Here is an 18,033-nt window from a genome sequence, read left to right as displayed (position 1 = left end):
GACCCATGGTGAAATCAAATTTCAGCTAGCTGATATTTAGGAAAGTAGTTACTCCTACACCGTCCTCCGCGGCGAAGAGAGAGGCACAGTCCACAGATCTAATCCCCAAATCTTTGCGGTCGTTGGCCTCGTGGTTGAGGGGATGAGGAGGTCCACGACTCTAATGGCGGCGCTGCTGCTGCTGGTGTCGTTAGCGGCGGCGTACATGTCGATCGTGTCGTACGGGGAGAGGAGAGAGGAGGAGAAGACCCGCCAGATGTTCGTGGGGTGGAAGGCCAGGTACAACAAGACCTACCGCTCCATCGGCGAGGAGGAGCACCGTTACGCGGCTTTCAAGGTAAACCGCCGCCTCATTGGCCGGCGCCACGTCGACGCCGATGCCCAGCGCTACTCATACCACGGCCTCAACGTGTTCGCGGACCTCACCACCGAGGAGTTCCAAACAAGGTATTTGGGAGGCCGCCGACAATGAGGACCTGAAGGAGACAGTCTGCTGGATTTTGCATCAAGGTAAGCATCATGTTCACTGCATACATACGATTTACGATTTTGCGTCAAGTGGGGAAGATTAACCAAAATAGAGGATGTTCCGCTTCAGTCCCCCTCATTAAGAAATAATATGGATTTTTATTGGTAAAGTGCAGTAGCTTCAGTATGTGTACGAGTAAAAGTAGATGGTGTTTATCTCCTACCTAACAGGTGAAACAGCAAATTGCTGCAGTTTCCAGTGCATTCACTTTACAATTTTTATTGCATATTTGCCCTATGACTACCACATTTTAGTGACATATGATGTGCCAGAGTACACGCAGTGGGGGGTGCGAGAGACGGCGGCGAGGACCTGGCAGCCGACCCGTCGTTGTCACGCGATAGCGGCCCCTCTTACTTGCTGCTGATGCATGTGTGCAGGGCATGCTGATCATGAGCAGGAGGGCGCCAGAGGAGAGACAATGGCGATTAACGGTAGATGGGAATTAGTAGGAGGGGATAGTGGGGTTAGCAGGGAGGGTGGGCAGGAGGGGGGCCAAAGGAGAGACGACGGCGATTTACGGTAGATGGGAGCTAGTAGGAGGAGATAGTGGGGCTAGCAGGGAGGATGAGCAGGATATACAGAAGGAAAGCTGCCTGGGCTAATTCTTAAACAACACTTATTGAGTTGTCATGATCAATTTGACAACATTTTCACATTTGGAAACCAAATGTCTGATAAATAGAGTAGAAAGAGGATGTCACATCATTCAGTTTCCATCAAAACATAAAGCCATGGAGTTTACTAGCAGAGTGCTGTGCAAATAACTAATTTTGGAACTGAAAATAGGCCTTCTATTAAATGATTCATTTCTTCACCCTTGATTAGCTTCACTTCAGAACAGCAAATCCAGATGTCTGAACGGTAATGCAACAACAAAAATATGATTCAACTTTTAGAATGCTTGATTACACAAATGACTGTACATAGCAACATTCAACAGCACTGCATAACAGACTGGTCATTACATTAGTCAATTTTGATCCACAGGAACAGAAACTGCTAGCAGCATGATTCACAGGAATAATAATATAGTTCAGGACTGTTCATGTTTCATGAAAACCATATACCTTGATGAAGCCAATGTCCCTGGCGCGTTGCCTGCAAAACATTTGCCCATACTTCCTGATCAGTCCATGCCAGTTCCACATACCAAGTTGCAAAAAAAACAGCAGGAATATGGATAACACATACTATAAATTGTATTTCTGTCGACATTATGTATACACCGTATGATATATTTCTGTGTAGTGTCTTCCCAGAACTAATGCAAAGATGTATTGACATCAGTGAACGTTTCAACATGCACTGTGATGAAAAATATCTATTTATTATTTTTTGTCTTTTGTTTTCAATCCAATTACAAACATCCACTTTTCACTTAGAGCTGGCTCTAGATGATTGATATTTCTATCAACCAATATGTATTGTCAGTATACCTTTTCCGTACATTGAGGGCATGGGTTTCTCATTGAGGGATAACATATATACATTGTACAGTCGGACTTGGAAGAGCTCCTGCTGTGACTGTAGGTTCACATTGTCTTTCTATTACCGTTTCCCTATGTTCTGATGTGCCAATAGGTTTACATGGTCTTGTCTCTTTTCATTTCAGCTAATTTTACCCCCAGTCCCCCACCACAAAAAAGAAGGCAGAGAAGTAACTGAAACAAACATGTAGTATTCATGCATTATCTTGTAGAATAAAAGCCCTAACTTTCTATACTTGGAAGCCATTAAATTGGCAACTGCTGACATTGTAAGTGAGCAGTGTGTTGTATTACTTTCAGTTTACATAGTACCATAGGTAGAAAACTAGCTTACACGGCAACAGAGAGGCACTTTTCATGCCAAGCAATTCAATAATTTTTCTTCACTATTTCTATGAGTATTATCACATCATTACATATTAAAATTCGAAACTACAGGAAAAAAAGCATGTCAAAACTTTGAACCGTCTCTTAAATCAGGCTTCTGGTTGGTCACTCCAAACAAATTACTACTCCCTCCGTCTCATGAAACTTGACTTAACTTTGCCTAAATTTAGATGTATGTAGTTACTATTTATTGTCTAGATATATCCAAAATTTAATAAAGTCAAGACAAGTTTCATAGAATGGAGGGAGTATTATACCTGAGTAAGCAACTTTTATGGCCTTGGCTGATAAAAATGCTGAATTGGGGCTTAGGTATTTGGTCGATAGCTAGGATTTACAGTACTAGTCTTCATTGATCTGATAATGGGAAGAAAACCGCATAGTCCTAAATGAAACGTATGAAAAGCGTAATTCCAGTACATGCCTAGTAGCTATACTACTTTCAGAATACAGGCATAGACCAATACAATCTCTTCTCCCATTGAGTCTGGACTTAAACAGCTCCATCTTTCTGAAAGAATCAACAGGAAACTGCTCCATCTTTCGGAACAAGTCAGCAGCAATTGTCTTTATATTTCCGGCGGCGCCTTGCCCCTATCTCTGTTTCTCACGACCTGGGAAGGGGAAAAGTGGGGTCAATGTGGGCAAGAGGGGATAGCCCAGATGTCCCATATCATTTCGATTCTTATCAGTCAGTGTCCAGTTCTGATTTTATCTGGGGTGTTTGTGCTGGGCCAACCAACGTAGTTTTTTTTCTATTTTCCATTTATCTTATAGCAAGCTTCCGAACCAGAGAAAGCAAGTTTGCGAACTGCATCTCCGATTTGCGAATCGGAGATGTATAACCTGCCTATCAAACCTGACGTTGTGAATTCGAACCGTGAACCAAACGAATCAGGCAATTATGACTGTTACTTATACATTGTACAGTATGGAAGAGAAAGAAGAGAATTTTGTTTCATGGTTGATGAGTGTTATAGAAAAAAACATAATTTTCAAGTAGGTTCATCAAGCATTGACATTAAGTTTCTCTGTAGTTGGAAGAAATAGGTTTAGCTGACGAGGAAAAGAAAAATGATCATAGTATGCTAATGGTTGACAATCTGGTGGACCCATATGTTGTTTTTCCTCTGATGGACGATCTCACCATTCCCCTTTGTGCGCGTGTGTGTGGAGAGACAGAGAGAGAACAATCTCCTGCAATTTGACATGATTCCAAATAACACGTTGGAAACATCTTAAAATTACTTACCATGTGAGTGTTTGGAATTCCTATAGATATATTCTCACTTGTTACTTTTTACCAGTTAGGTGTGCCCGGTCCTTGCCACAGAAGTAGGACAAATTCTGGCGGTAGCTCCATTCTTGAAGAGATGAAGCATAGGTCGATCTGAATATGGACTCTGGTTGATGCTTATATACAGGAAACAGGAGTATGTGTGTACACTGTACAACACCTCCCATAATCTTGCTTTGGAGGTTTTGGAAGAGTTGACCGGACTGCCGCGTCGCGAAACTGTTGTATGATGTGACGGAATGAAACCGAGAAGAAGCTGCGGTGAGCACGGCGTGGACAGCACGCATCATAACTCGCCACACGTACTTTCGAACGGCACCACGATGAGCCGTCTCCTCCGTCCTACCTACAGTGGGCGATGTCTAAATGTAACTGCATGCCTAGTACGTACAGTGGGCGATGACACGCCAGTTTTTTGAGAAGGTCTGTCCTGCCGCTTTACCAAGCCGTATACGGTATACCGGCAGATCACCGGGCGTTGGCACGACACCGAGCCACAAGATGTGTTATACTACCTCCGTTTCAAGGAATAAGGCGTCCTCGTTTTACGAGATTTTTGTTTGATCAAGAATTATTTTAAATATATAAAGATTGTTAGTATGAAATTAGCATCATTAGAAAGTGTTTTTCAATACGAATCCAACGGTGCTAATTAGAAAGTTCGTCTTGGAATACGCGTACGCCTTATTCCTTGAAACGGAGGTAGTATTGAAGTTTTCACCGGTTCTTCATGTTAAGAGGTTTATTCGTGTTGCCAGACTCCCGGAAGGCCATCGATAAGCAAAAAAGTGGTGGCCAAGGAGCCCAACACTGCCAACCCAACGGCGGTAACCCCTCGGCCATACCGCAACGTCCATGACCGAGAGTATAAAAGGAGCAGCCCACGAAGGAGAAGAGACAACCCGATGCACCCCAAAAACAGTCCCCGTCATACAGAGACACAGGAGTCTTCTTCTTGGCCAAGATTTTTAGCGAATACATACACCCCATCTACTTATTGATCCACCCACCAATAGCTTGAAGACTCGCGAGAAGCTCACCGAAGTTGGAGAAAAAGGAGCTCATAGTTTAGGATCTTGGAGCATCCCATCAGATTCATTTCATAAACTATATAGAGGTTTGTTTTCAGCCGAAACAGGCCGATACGCCGGCTAGACTACTAGTCATCGTCCACCATACTAGCTAATGTCTTGGCTGGAACACCCCAAGGTATTATTTGAGCACCCCACATGCTATATATAATAAATCTACACAACACGTAGGGCCGTCATTGGATTCCGATCCGAGGCCTGAACCTATATACATTGTGTGTGCCTTGAGGTTCTTAGCCCATCGGTTTGTGATCACAAGCCCCCGCTACCTACAAATCTCTTTGCTGGGATTCAAAACCCCAACAAACTTTAACTAAAACTAGGTTTAAACTTGCCTGAAACCACTCAATGTTGTCGTTGTTGTCGATGTCTTTAGTGTTGGGGAAGTTCTCGTCCAGCCACCGCTCTAGCGACGACTTTGGGTGGAGGTACAACGGCAGCGCGGGGAGGTCGAGAAGCAACAAAGTTGGACAACGACGGGGTGGCAGCTGCAATGAACAAAGACGATGCACCACTACCTCACCCGACATATCGGAGTGCGGCATACGCCGCAAAGCGTTGATCCTCCTCTGCTGCGAGCTTCGGGTAGGGGCGCTGGAGCTCAACCATGTATTCCTCGCCGGCTCACTCGGCTTCGAGCCGCTCGCGTGCCTCTCAATCCTCATGCGCCTCGCGTGCAGAGGCCATGTGGCGATTGTCGGGAGCCAAGTTTGTCGTGGGGCCATCGAAGTGGGGGAGATTCAGCTCGCCACAATCGGTGCCGTCGAGCCAAACATTCTTGATGTCATAGGCCCACGACGCCCGTGCCATCCACTGGAAGCTCCTTGGCCAGTTCTTCTTGCCATTGATGCGGTTGTAATCTCCGCCGTCCAGGTGCTGCACGGCTACTTCCCGAGCGAGCCGCGGAGCAAATATTCCCTATCAACGGTGGGGCAGCTGAGATGGCCGAAAGAGCAAATTTTTAGTACTATAAATATTGTACTCCCCCCATCTAAAAATAGGTCTCTTACTTTTATATAGATACATATGTATGTATACATATATTTTATAGTTGGAGATACAATCATGTCTAGATAAAATTAAGACACTTATATTTAGACCAAGGGAGTAGAAAATATGTCACGCCACTACAAACTGACAAAAAAACACAATCTGAACCCGGCCGAAACCCAACAGAAGCCAGCATCAAGGTCACACCCCACACGACGCGAGATGCACGCTGTGCCGCGAAAAACAATCAACGGTTATAAATGTGTCTGCTGGTGGACTCAACGGCTGAAAATGTCCTCCATGGTGAAGAGAGCCATGCAGATCTAATTCCCAAACCTTTGCCGTCGTTGGCCTCGTGGTTGCGGGGATGAGGAGGTGGAGGTCCACGACTCTCACGGCGGCGGCGGCAGCGCTGCTACTGCTGGTGTCGCTCACGGCGGCGTACATGTCGATCGTGTCTTACGGGGAGAGGCGAGAGGAGGAGAAGGCCCGCGAGATGTTCGTGGGGTGGAAGGCCAGGTACAACAAGACCTACAGCTCCATCGGCGAGGAGGAGCACCGTTACGCGGTTTTCAAGGTAAACCGCCGCCGCGTCGGCCGGCGCCACATCGACGCCGACGCCCAGCGCTACTCATACCACGGCCTCAACTTCTTCGGGGACTTCACCCGCGAGGAGCTCAAACGAAGGTTTTGGGACTGCCAAATGGAAGAGGGAGCTGGGCGCCAGGTACGACCAGGCCGCCAACAACGAGGACCTGGCGGAACCCGTCTGGTGGATGAAGGAAGATGGGATGGGTGCCGGACGTAAAGCCGTTTCCAGGTAAGCATCATGTTCATTGCACACATACGATTTGCAATTTTGCATCAAGTGTGGGGAGATTAACGAAAATAGGGGATGTTCCGCTTATGGATTTTATTGGTCAAGAGCAGTAGCTTCCGTATGTGTATGAATAGAAAGTAGAGGATGCTTATCTTGTACCTAACAGGTCAAACATCAAATTGCTGCAGTTTCGAGTGCATATTTTATTCGTGGAACCCTTAAAAAAAACTAAAACAAGGAAAAGGTTTGCCATATATATTTATTAGTAGAGAGAGGTTTTTAGAATATAATGACTAGTCCAAACCCTAGGATTTCGGGGATGATTGCTGCAATAATCTGAGCCTACTCTCCCGGAAGAGCCCAAGAGGTAATTGAAACCACCAACTATTGCTGCTCTAGTTGTGCAAACTACCCACCTTACTTTTTTTTTTTTTGCAAACATCGCTAACTATTAGTATAAACATAGGTCCAAATCTCAGATTAAACTAAATAACACCAGATCTGACAATTGGGACCAACCAGCGAGTGATGATGTGTCATTGTGTATCCACATGCCATCAGTGGCAAAACTTGAACAATTTGGATCAAAACAGATTCAAAATTTTCATTATCTTTGTGAGATTCGGCTAAACTTGTGTGAAGATTTTGAACTTTTCATAAATTATAAGACAACCCGCTAATGACAACTGGACACACTCAATGCCACATCATCACCTCCTCATGGGCCCAAGTCGTACGATCTGTGTTAGATTTGTTGTTAATCTGGTTAATCTGAGGTCTGGATCTTTGTGCCTCTTGCCCCGGATTTGCACCGGCCAAACTGCAAGGTCTACATGAATGGTGTGTGGACAAGGGAATAATTCTAGATACCTATGTAGATTAACATGTCACATAGACATAGCAAAAATCGATTTTTGTCTTGGGATATCTTAATTAGCTGATTATATAGAATATATTGTCCAAAGGAAATCTGAACATACAATATTCTAGAGTTATAACTAAGTATGCGAAGATTTTCAGTAACCTCCGGATATGATTAGCATAGCAATTCATTCTTATAGTACCATGTGGCAACATGGAAACCTTCAATTCTTGCATGGTTCTATCAGAACTTGTTGTGTGATTTGGATCACTTACGTAATTACGTGATTCTATTCGTAGTTACCGGATTCTCTTCGAACTACGATGGAGTTTGTAGCTCGGTTCGATTGGAAATCGCTATCATTTGACATGATTCAAATGGCCTCTTGGAAACAACTTAAAATTACGTCTCATGTGAGTGTTTGAAATTCCTATAGCTCGCGGCACTTCCTCTGCATTGTCATGACTGCATGTTATTCTGATTTATTACGGAAAACTTTTTATATACATATATTTTCACTCGATACGTTTTGTTGGTTAGGTGCGCTTGTGCCTTGCCACAGAACTAAAATAAAGTCTGGAGGTAGCACCATTCTTGGAGAGATTAAGCATATGTGGATAGCTGGTTCATCTCCTCGGAGATGGATATGTCATGAGTTGGCATGGTGGTCCATGGTATCAAGGCGGTGGCCATTATTTTCACATCGGCTTCTTTTGTTAGTGTGAAGAGTTGTTTTAATGAGGCATCGCACCATTTATGTGGCAAATCTTTGTGTTGACTTGTCTCCATCAATAAAGTGCCGTTCTGTGTGGATTTTTTTTCTGTTTGCCTCAATATATAGAATTGAGACAAACATAAATGCATTTCTAGAAGATGAAATGAGGAAGGGAAAGGAAAGGATCGTTTGCCGTTTCCTATTACGTCGTGGGCCTCGAGCTGGGCTGGGCCTCTGGACCAAGCCTGGTGGGCTCTGTTTGGTTCTTGAACAAAGTGAGAACTTTGGAAGTAAGTCATTTGCATTTACGTGACTGTCCAAGAATGCCACAACTTTTTTTTTTACAACTTGGTATGCCTGCTTCCATCGAGCTAGATGATGCAGTCCTTTTGTATTCGCTTTGGCGCACCTTGAGCGCTAAGACGCACAACGAATTCCGATTTGTCAGCTGAATCTTTTGCGAGCCGGTCATGTATTGCTACTGCCTCGCATTGCATGTCCTAGGTCTGGTGGTAAGGATCAGTAACTTTTGTGTGTTTGTACGAGGTGATCATAGGTTTTCCTTCCACCAAGCTAATCCGTGTGTGTAAAGTTGCAATGGTGCCGCACTGCGTTACCTTTTCGTGTACCAATAGTGTTGGGGAATAGATTTTCTGTCTCGTCTACTACTATTTGTCAACGTTGGCCTGGTTGCATGGATATCATATCTGTGTGTACAGTACCTCCCATGCTTTTTTGCTTTGGAGTTTTTGAAGAATCGGCCGATGGTGACCGGACTTGCTGCGTCGCGACACTGTTGTGAGCAGTGGCATGACGAGGCTATCCTTGAAGAAGGGCCTGGTTGGAGTGGAGGATGTGACCGCTGGCTATTCCGGAGGCAGACGTTGAGGCGGATCCGAGCCTGGCATGGTCATGGTCGACAGTAGCTAGGCATCAGGGCATCTCCAGCGGGCCCGACGCATTTCGGACGTCCGAAATGTCCGTTTGCGTCGGCCCGCGGACGTGTTGTGGCTCAGGACGACCGTTTGCGTCGGGGTAGCTCCAGCGGTGCGGACGCATATTTTATCCCGGGATAGCGTCAAGGTCGCTAATGGCGTTTTACGTCCTGTCGAGGACTGCCGCCGGCGATTAACTGTTCCCGCGCGACGACGATCGTTCCCGCGCGCGCCCAATACATTGGCAAGTTTCGCCGGCGTTTCGCGCGCGCGGGAAACGCCCTGCGCGCCAACGCCGTTTCCCGCCCCGCCGTGGCTATATATGGTGGACACCGCCGGGTGCGACGGGCACACCTCAAGCTAACCCTACCATCCATCCATGGCGGACCACATGAGTTGGGAGCACGTTGTTCACATGTGCCGCCAGCTCCACCCGCAGGAGGAGGAGGACGAGGTTGCCGCCGCCGGCGTTGAGGCCCAGCAGCAGGACCTGGAGGTCGCGGAGGCGGAGGCGGAGGTCGCGGAGGCGGAGGCGGAGGCGGAGGTCGCGGAGGCGGAGGCAGAAGAGCGTGCGGAAGGGCGCCTCGCGGCGACCAGGGCGGAGATCGCCAACGCCATGGCCGAGCTCGCGGAGGCGCGGGCGGCCATCGCGGCCCTCCGGCCGACGCCGTCATCCACGACATCGCGGACGACGACCCCCGTGCCCTGGGCGCTTCGAGTTCGCCGGTGACCGGCGGGTTCTCGCTCGCGTCCTTCGAGTCCCGGCGGGACGCCCGGCGCCGCCGTGCTTGGGTGGCGGAGAGGAAGCCGCCAGCCATGCGACGACCATGGCTAGGGGGTTAATGTGCTCGACCTGGACTCGCTCCAGCGTAGGGGCCCTTCTCCCGCGCGGGTCGAGCAGAGACCCGGAGCCGGAGGTCGCCATCGCCGCCATGGACGAAGCCGTGACGGCGGCGGCTAGGGACAGTGGCCCGCTTCGTCGCCGACGTGGCGGCGATCCGTGCGGCGGTCCAGGCGGAGGAGGACGCGGCGGCGGTCCAGCGGCGGCGGAGGAGGAGGCCCGGGCGGCGGCGGCGGTCCAGGCGGCGGCAGAGGAGGAGGAGGCCCGGGCGGCGACGGCGGTCCAGGCGGCTACCAAGGTGACCTTTGCGACGGTGACGGCCCTGTGGGACAGCTCCCTGGCCGAGGCCCTCGAACGCCGCAGGCGGCAGGACGAGATGTCCGTTCGCCGGCGTGAGTGCAAGAAACGCTCCCGCTTCGATGACGGCGCCGGCCCATCCGGCGGCCAGTAGTAGGGCGCACGACTGCGAGTAACCGAGGCCGGTGTAGGCCGCGCGACGGCCGTTGTAGTTTTAGGTTAACTCGACTAACCATCTCTGTAAAGATGATCTTTTTGGCCAATCAATAGTAATGAAAAATATTTTGCTTATCTACTCATTGCCGACCGGGTCCGAATGTACCCAACGTGGACATTTTCCGCGACCGCCGAGCGTCCACGGAGACGCAAACCTGGATGAGCCAGGTTTGCGTCTCCGCGGACGGCCCGGTCACGTTGCATCGCCCCGCTGGAACAGGCCCCAGACGCATTTCCGGTCACGGTGGACGAAAACGGTCGCTGAGCGACCGTTTGGGTCGCGCCGCTGGAGATGCCCTCATAACGCCACAGGTACTTTTGTATACGGCGCCACGATGAGGATGAGGCCTCTCCTCCGTGATACAGTGCCCGATCGATGTTTACGTGTAACTGCGCCTCTCACGAGAGGTACTTGAATGTACAGATCGGCTGAAGGAGTGAGGGTAGGCAGCAGTTGGGTGCGTGCGTGCCTGCGAGCTGCTACCTGCTCAGCACTATCCACTCCATCACGCCGTCTATGCCGTCGTCGCACGGAGCCAATGACGAGCCGTCACCTCCGTCCGTGTTACAGCGACCGATGCGCACATATAACTGCGGCTCTCCTCTCACCTCACGCAGAGGTATCTCGTGCGTGCACTTCGCTGTACCGACTGCGGAGTGCTGACCGTGCCAGCCGGTGTTCACGACAGACTGTTACGATTATCGCAGACGCTCTAGTCTTTGCTCCTTCTCGTGTGCCGGCTGCGCCATGTCCAAGCATAGGCACACGGCACAATCGGCTCTGGAAAGACCACACGACTGTTTACCACCCGTATTTCTTCAGCACAGGTAAGCGCATGTTTCGATACGTTCCAACTACCATACTGTCCATAATAGTGTATATACGATGCTCGCAGCCGCAGAGAGCAGGCTACCAAATTTGTGCCGATATACGGATCTTAACAATTTTACTGGCACTTTTGAAATTTGGATAAAATTTGAACAAACGAACAAGTACCAGAAGAGTTGATAGCACAAAACTACCACATTTGTGCTCAAATTCCGAAAACTACCAATTTACGTTTTCGTGACAAAATTTATCACTTTAGTGCAGGCTTTTTGCAATGTGCACTAAACTCGAATTAAACAGCATCATAGATACGACCAGCAATAGAAAACCTTCCACCCGGAATCACAATTCGAAACGGTCAATCCCCAATTACTGAGCAACACACCAACCGAGAGAGAATATTCAGTTGAGATCTCCCAAATCACAAAGAGGTGACCTCCTACGAACACACCACTACTACCACTGTTTTGATGATAGCACTTCCAGCAACGCAAAAACGCAGATCTTTCACCACCTTTCTTAATCCATACACAAGATTCATTGGCCTTCTCAAGGCCGCTTGGCCTGGGCAGCTGCATCATCCTAGGAGTCGAGTCCCTCCAGGAGCAGAGCCTTCACTTCCAGGAATCAAAATGTAAGCCCTTCCTAGTTTAGGCATTGATGACTGTCGCGCTTTTGTGCTTCACAAGTTTGATGAAGGGGTTGCCGCCGATGTTGTTAGTCCTCATGTTAGCCTCCAATACGTTAAGGCATGGACCATACTTGTCAATGAACCTGAAGCGAAACACCTTCCAGACTGCTGCTTCCTAACAGACGATGTTGGGCCATGCCTCAGCTCCACTACTTCAGAACCTGCAGAGCACCACATCAATCAACACAATGGCTTACTGCTACCAGAAATTTGTCGTATATTCGAAAACTTCATGTTTTATAGAATGGCAATGGTTCCAAATGTTATGCTATGAGCTTTAGACATGATATTTCCTTCCCTGCCAACAAAGGAGCTTAAATTGGCTCATAAGCTATGATAACATGCATCATTAACAGAGAATGCCCAAGAAGGCACAATGGCACAACACTTATTCATAACTGGATGACCTACAAGAGAACAACTTGAGCATTGGAAGCACGGAATAAAATTACATGAACTCAGTTAATGGAATGGGGTCACAAGGCTCAACCCTAAGTAGTTATGACAATTTTTTGATTCGGTACTATAGGCAGTCAAGCAGAAGTAAGCTCAAGATTTGAAGAAGTGCTATAGGTAAGCTGCTTCATATTCGGATAAACTGCTAAACGGATTGTGGAGTACTATGGTTTACTGGAGCAAATATATAATGACCACCACTTGTTGACATGTTTTTTATGCTACTTATGCTACATGCCTTGACCATTATGGTACAATGTGAGATCGTGCGAACAAGTAAGTACTCAAATTGTACCCTGTACATTAAGGAGCGGACACTGTAGAACTTTGACAGAATGAATACATGGACTTAAGTGAAATACTTTGGGTTTGCGCGGTAACAGCAAGTGTATGCTTTGTTCCTGAAAACCGAAATGTGCATGACTGCAAAAAAGAACGGTTAATGAATTCTGCGTCAAAGAAAGAAATAGCAGGCAAGATATTAGCTGGAGTCCTAACACTTTCCCATTACATCCAGTGCATCCTCTATTCCTGTGTGTCCTTGTTCCCTTTGCAAGGATTAAACCTGATCAGTGTCAGAATGGTAGCTCCTCCAGTTACACTAGCAGGCAGCAAAACTAACTGCAGAGTGGTTGTAGCTACATTATTACAAGCAAAATCACTAATGAAACCAGACTCACCCCATGACATAACTTTTTAGTCAGAAATTACATGAAATTTTATTGGTCCCCATGGTAATTAGCCAACATATAACATTACGCGGATAGTGAATTTACCAAAACCAAGAAAACTGATAAGACTAAACTATGTGAATTAGTTTGTTTCAGGTATGGAGAATGTTGTGACGAACTTTGCATAATTAGGGGCATTCCATCAGTTCATAGCGAAGTAAAATGTGCTGAGAAGTGTAAGGAACTCTGAATCTGAGGACATACTCGGCTCACATGACATCAAATCGACATGGCTTGCCGGCATCCAGAAGAAAAGGGGCCAACTGCTGAAGCACAAACTTGTGCATCAGAGAATGACGATCGCTCGCTCTTGCCCATCACACCTGGAGATTTTTTGCGGGTATATATGAGGCCCGGCATTCGGCACGCCGAGGCTACCCCGGCTTGTCAGGGCTTGTCAGTGCCGGCGTTGCTCTGCTGCCGCCTCCGCGTGATGACGTTCTTGTACGGTTGTACCTGTAACGAGCACACCTTGTCCTGGCCAAGGCAGAGCACAGATCAATCAATCCACTACCAATGCAGCGGCACACGGAACGGGTAGTAGCAACGGATACCTGGCCAGCCATGAGGGAGGAGTCGGCGACGCCGTAACGGACCCGCGTGAGCAACTTCATCGGGTCGTCGGCCAGAAGCGCCCGCCGGAGACGGCGGGTTTTGGCAGGGGAATTGTGGAGATGCTTGGCTGAGTCGGCGGTGGTGGCCGGCCGCGGCGAGGGGTGGGAGGGAGAGGTGGTGTTGACTGCGGTGATGGTGGAATAGGCCCAAGCTGTTGAGACCTGGGAGCTGTGAGCGATACGGCTCTACGACAGGGGAGCAGAGGAAGGCCAGGGCAGGGCGGGCTAGCGGCGGCTGCAGACAATGGGATCATGTAAAATTCCAATCATATCCTTCCTGTGATCGTGGGGAGTGGAAATGAACGCACATAATGGGATCACGTAAAATTCCAATCATATCGTTCATGATCTTTTTTACTCCCTCCGTATCAATCTATAATGCCTATAGATTTTCTGCACGGTAATTAGCGCAACTCATTTTAGTAGTTGAGTACCTTAAGTGCCCTCGACGTCTTAATCTACTACAAGGCGCACTGTTATTATTCTAAAATAAACTTTGACCAAGAAATTAAGCAACAAATTTTTTGTTATGTTGATTTGCAAAAAACAAATTGTTATGTTATACGTAATTAGTATCATTGAATTTGAATTAAAAACACTTTACAATGATGCAAATTCTATATCAAAAATATATATACACATTTAAAGTAATTGTTAGTCAAAGAAAAACGAGAGTGCCTTATTCATTTGGATTTGATGGATTGAAAAACCACACTCTCAACACCGGTTTATTAGGCCGACACGTATTTTAAGGCAAAAAGGTTGATCTTAAATTTAGTCAATAAGATTTAAAAAATGCCATTGAAAGCATCTTTTAAATATGAATCCAATGATGTATTTTTTGTTACATATAATTCATATTTGATTGATCAAATTTATGTTCACACATTTTTCTTAAAACACGTGTCTACCTACTAAGCAGGTACGGAGAGAGTAGTTCTTTTTTTGTGCGTAGTATATGAGGTGACATACTTATATAGGCCCGCCAAGCGCCATGCGGTTTTGTGAAGCTGATGATGATGGGACACTGTATTTTTGCTCTCTGGAGCAAATGCTGCTGATATTTTAAATGAATTTCAAAAAATATTGAAAAAATAATCCGTAAAAAAATGTCGCAACGTACATCTTAATGTTCCATGTGGTTCAAAAAATGTTTCACTATTCGTAAAAAGGACAAACTTTGGTGATAAAAAAACTCTTCACAAGAAATTTTCTTATGTTTCTTACATAGGACATAAGAAATATTAATTTTTCGCAAAACTTGCCGTGCGAATATAGAATATCAACATATACGCATGATTTTGTTTTTGACCATTTTAAAATATTTTTCGTGATAGCGGGAGCATATGAACCCTTGATCGAAATTGGGATTTCCGCCCGCATTGTGTCACTGTTTGTACCAATAGTGAAAACGGAAGCGATATGATTTTGTGCTGGTGCGTTAGTCAACGCTGGCCGGTTGCATGTACATGTTCTAACAGCAAGTAGTGGAGATATGTATAACTCCCACCCATGATGTGGAGCCATTGGAAGAATTGACCGATGGTGTCTGGATAAGTGGTGACACTGTTGTGATCAGTGACGCGTCGCAATGCTCGTAAAGTAGCCTCGCTGCGCTGGGAATGTGACCGTTGAGGACGGAAGAAACTGAGATTGCTCTAGGCCGTGCCAAAGCGATCGAGAGGGTCTGCAGGGGCAGGGCATGGTAATCGTCCACAGCACACATCATTAACGGCACCGCGATGGATTCTGCTTCCGTGACTTTGTCAGCTCACAAAGTCACTGACTTTGTGTCACTTACAAGTGGGGTCAAGTGGAACCCTTCATTATATAGACCCCACATGGCCCCACTTGTAAGTGACACAAAGTCAGTGACTTTGTGGGCTGACAAAGTCACTGAAGCACAATCCCACCGCGATGAGGCGTCCTACTCCCACAGTGGGCGATGTCTACGTGCAACTGCGGGCTGCAGCTTCCTTCACACCAGAGGTGCCGCGTGTACTTGGCGACTGTACCATCGGGGTGGACGTAGGCTGCAGCAGCTAAGGGTGTGTTTGGTAGCCCGGGGCTGCTCAGAAATTCTCCTCCCAACCGAGATTTTGAGGCAATCCAGTCTTTGTTAGCCCGGCTCGTACCATCTCCACACTGCTGAGGGGATACGGAAAAGAGCCCAGAGCCGGGACGAGGAGCGAAGCCCAGATCGAGCTTCGCAACTCATCCGGGATGAGCTGATCCCGCAGAACACCGTACCGCCGGACCCGCGCCCCTGCACTCCCCCACCGCACGGCATTCTCCCCCAAATTTCCTCTCCTCGCGCTGGCCGGCAACGCCCGCACGTCACGCCGCCGCCAAGCACGCCTCCCGCATCGGCGACCACGCCTCCCGGCCGCCAGGGGCCTCGCGGCGTCGGCGGCACGCCCTCCGGCATCGGCGGCCACGCCCTCCCGCGCCGCCGCCAGGGCCTCGCGTCGCCGCTTAGGGGCCTCGCGCGCCGCCAGACTCGCGCCGCCGCCATGGTCTCGCGCGCCGCCGCCAGGCCTCGCGCGCCGCCAGGGCCTCGCGCGTCGCCGCCGCGGTCTCGTGCCGCCGCCATTCCCTCACGCCAGCCACGGCCTCGTGCCGCCACCACGCCCTCGCAGGCTCGCACCAGCCACGGCGACCAGATAGCTCCAGGGATGATGAGATTTTTGTTCCAGGGACCCGATTGCTTTTATGTTTTGTATTTAGGGACCCGATTGCTTTTTATTTTTGTATGTCCCAGCTCTACTCATACATGACCACCAAACAGCTTCTCTACCCAGCAACTCTCAACACAGCCGGTCTGCCAAACGAAGCAAAAATCTGAACTCAGCATAGTTGAGGTGAGCATAGTTGAGGAGAGATGGAGAATCTGAGTAGCCCCGGGCTACCAAACACACCCTAACCGGCCGGTGATGTTACTTGGCGACTGTACCGTCATTGATGCTGCTCCTCCTCGTCGAAGCACGCACGCACTCCACGAGCACGAGCACAAGACAAGATCCGATCCGGAGTTAACCCGGCCGCGACGTAAATGTCGTGCTCCAGGTCTAGAAGGGGACGACAGTATACGCGCGTCTGGACCGCTGGTTCGTGGTCCTCGTACGTACGCGCGCGCCAGGAGACGAGATTTCGATTCGACACGATCCAGCAACCAGCATGCATCCCAACAATGTACCTACAGCCACGAGGCAGAGCAGGACCATTCCGGACCGTTCACCGACATTGCCACACCCGCGCGCAGGGCCGTCGTCGATCGAGCGCGGTCTGCTCCGTCGTACGGTACAGTGACCGACCAAGTGTACACTGTACATGTACCCGTGGCTTTCACGTCATGGGGAGTTACCCCTTGTGTACCACTGATCGACCTTTTCTCCTCAGGCTGGTGCCAACGCGGGCGTTAGAGCGGGCGGTACCGCCCGCCCGGAGGCGAGAGCGGGGCGATAGTGAGGCGAGACGGTAGCGGCGGGCGGTGGTACCGCCCGCCTATAGCCCGCGTTGGAGGCGAGAGCGGGGCGAGAGGGAGGCGATAGCGGTGCTAGTGGGGGCGGTAGGGAGGAGAGAGGAAGTGAGAGCTGGCACTATAGCCCGTGCACTGGCACCGTGGGGTGAGAGTGAGGGTAAAAGCTGACGTGGCGAAGCTATAGTGGGGTGATGCATTGGCACCAGCCTCACGATTCATTCAGGCTCTATGCACTGTAGCTGGTTTCGATTCAGACGCTTCTAGGGTCTGTTTGTTTGAAAAATGCTGTAGGCTGAAGGCTTAAAAGAATTGTGGGAGCAAATGAGAAGCAGATATTTGATGTTTGGCAAGAGTGATGTTGATAGGTGATATTGCTGGTATGAAAGATGAAATGTCTAAAATGACCCTGAAGATTGAAGAAGTTGTATAAATGTTGATTTGACATGAATTAGCTAATTCTGACTGTTTTAAACTTAATTTTCATGCTTAAGGGTTAATTATCTCAATTTCAATTTGGACGTGTTCGTATTAAATAAAAAACATCACATATATTCATAGATCATACGAGAGTGTCATGAAATTTATGTTACAAGATTTGTCCATATAAACCGAAAAGAGCAACAGAACCAGTGCTTCGCTACACATATATTACACATCTTTTTTGTCTACAAATTGGTTTTTCCAGTACATAACATCGCTTGATTACACACAATGACACAACAGATTTTAGAACTGAAATTTTTGAGTAATTAACACCCATC

General features: G+C 48.2%; 2 long non-coding RNA genes across 2 annotated transcripts; one reads left to right on the top strand and one right to left on the bottom strand.

The window, feature by feature from the left end:
* Positions 1-3,995, top strand: LOC139830748 (uncharacterized). The gene is made up of 2 exons (XR_011744179.1): positions 1-510; positions 3,714-3,995. It is a non-coding gene; the product is annotated as an uncharacterized lncRNA (long non-coding RNA).
* Positions 3,996-11,600: 7,605 nt separating this feature from the next.
* On the bottom strand, positions 11,601-13,985 carry LOC127349301 (uncharacterized). The gene is made up of 3 exons (XR_007880194.2): positions 13,732-13,985; positions 13,382-13,654; positions 11,601-12,151 (listed from the first exon to the last, which is right to left on the bottom strand). It is a non-coding gene; the product is annotated as an uncharacterized lncRNA (long non-coding RNA).
* Between the last annotated feature and the right edge of the window lie 4,048 nt (positions 13,986-18,033).

The sequence above is a fragment of the Lolium perenne genome, chromosome 4 (genome assembly GCF_019359855.2).
Source record: "Lolium perenne isolate Kyuss_39 chromosome 4, Kyuss_2.0, whole genome shotgun sequence".
In the NCBI taxonomy this organism is placed as follows: Eukaryota; Viridiplantae; Streptophyta; class Magnoliopsida; order Poales; family Poaceae; genus Lolium; species Lolium perenne.
Note: the sequence above shows the minus strand (reverse complement) of the source record. Positions and strands in the feature narration are given on the sequence as shown.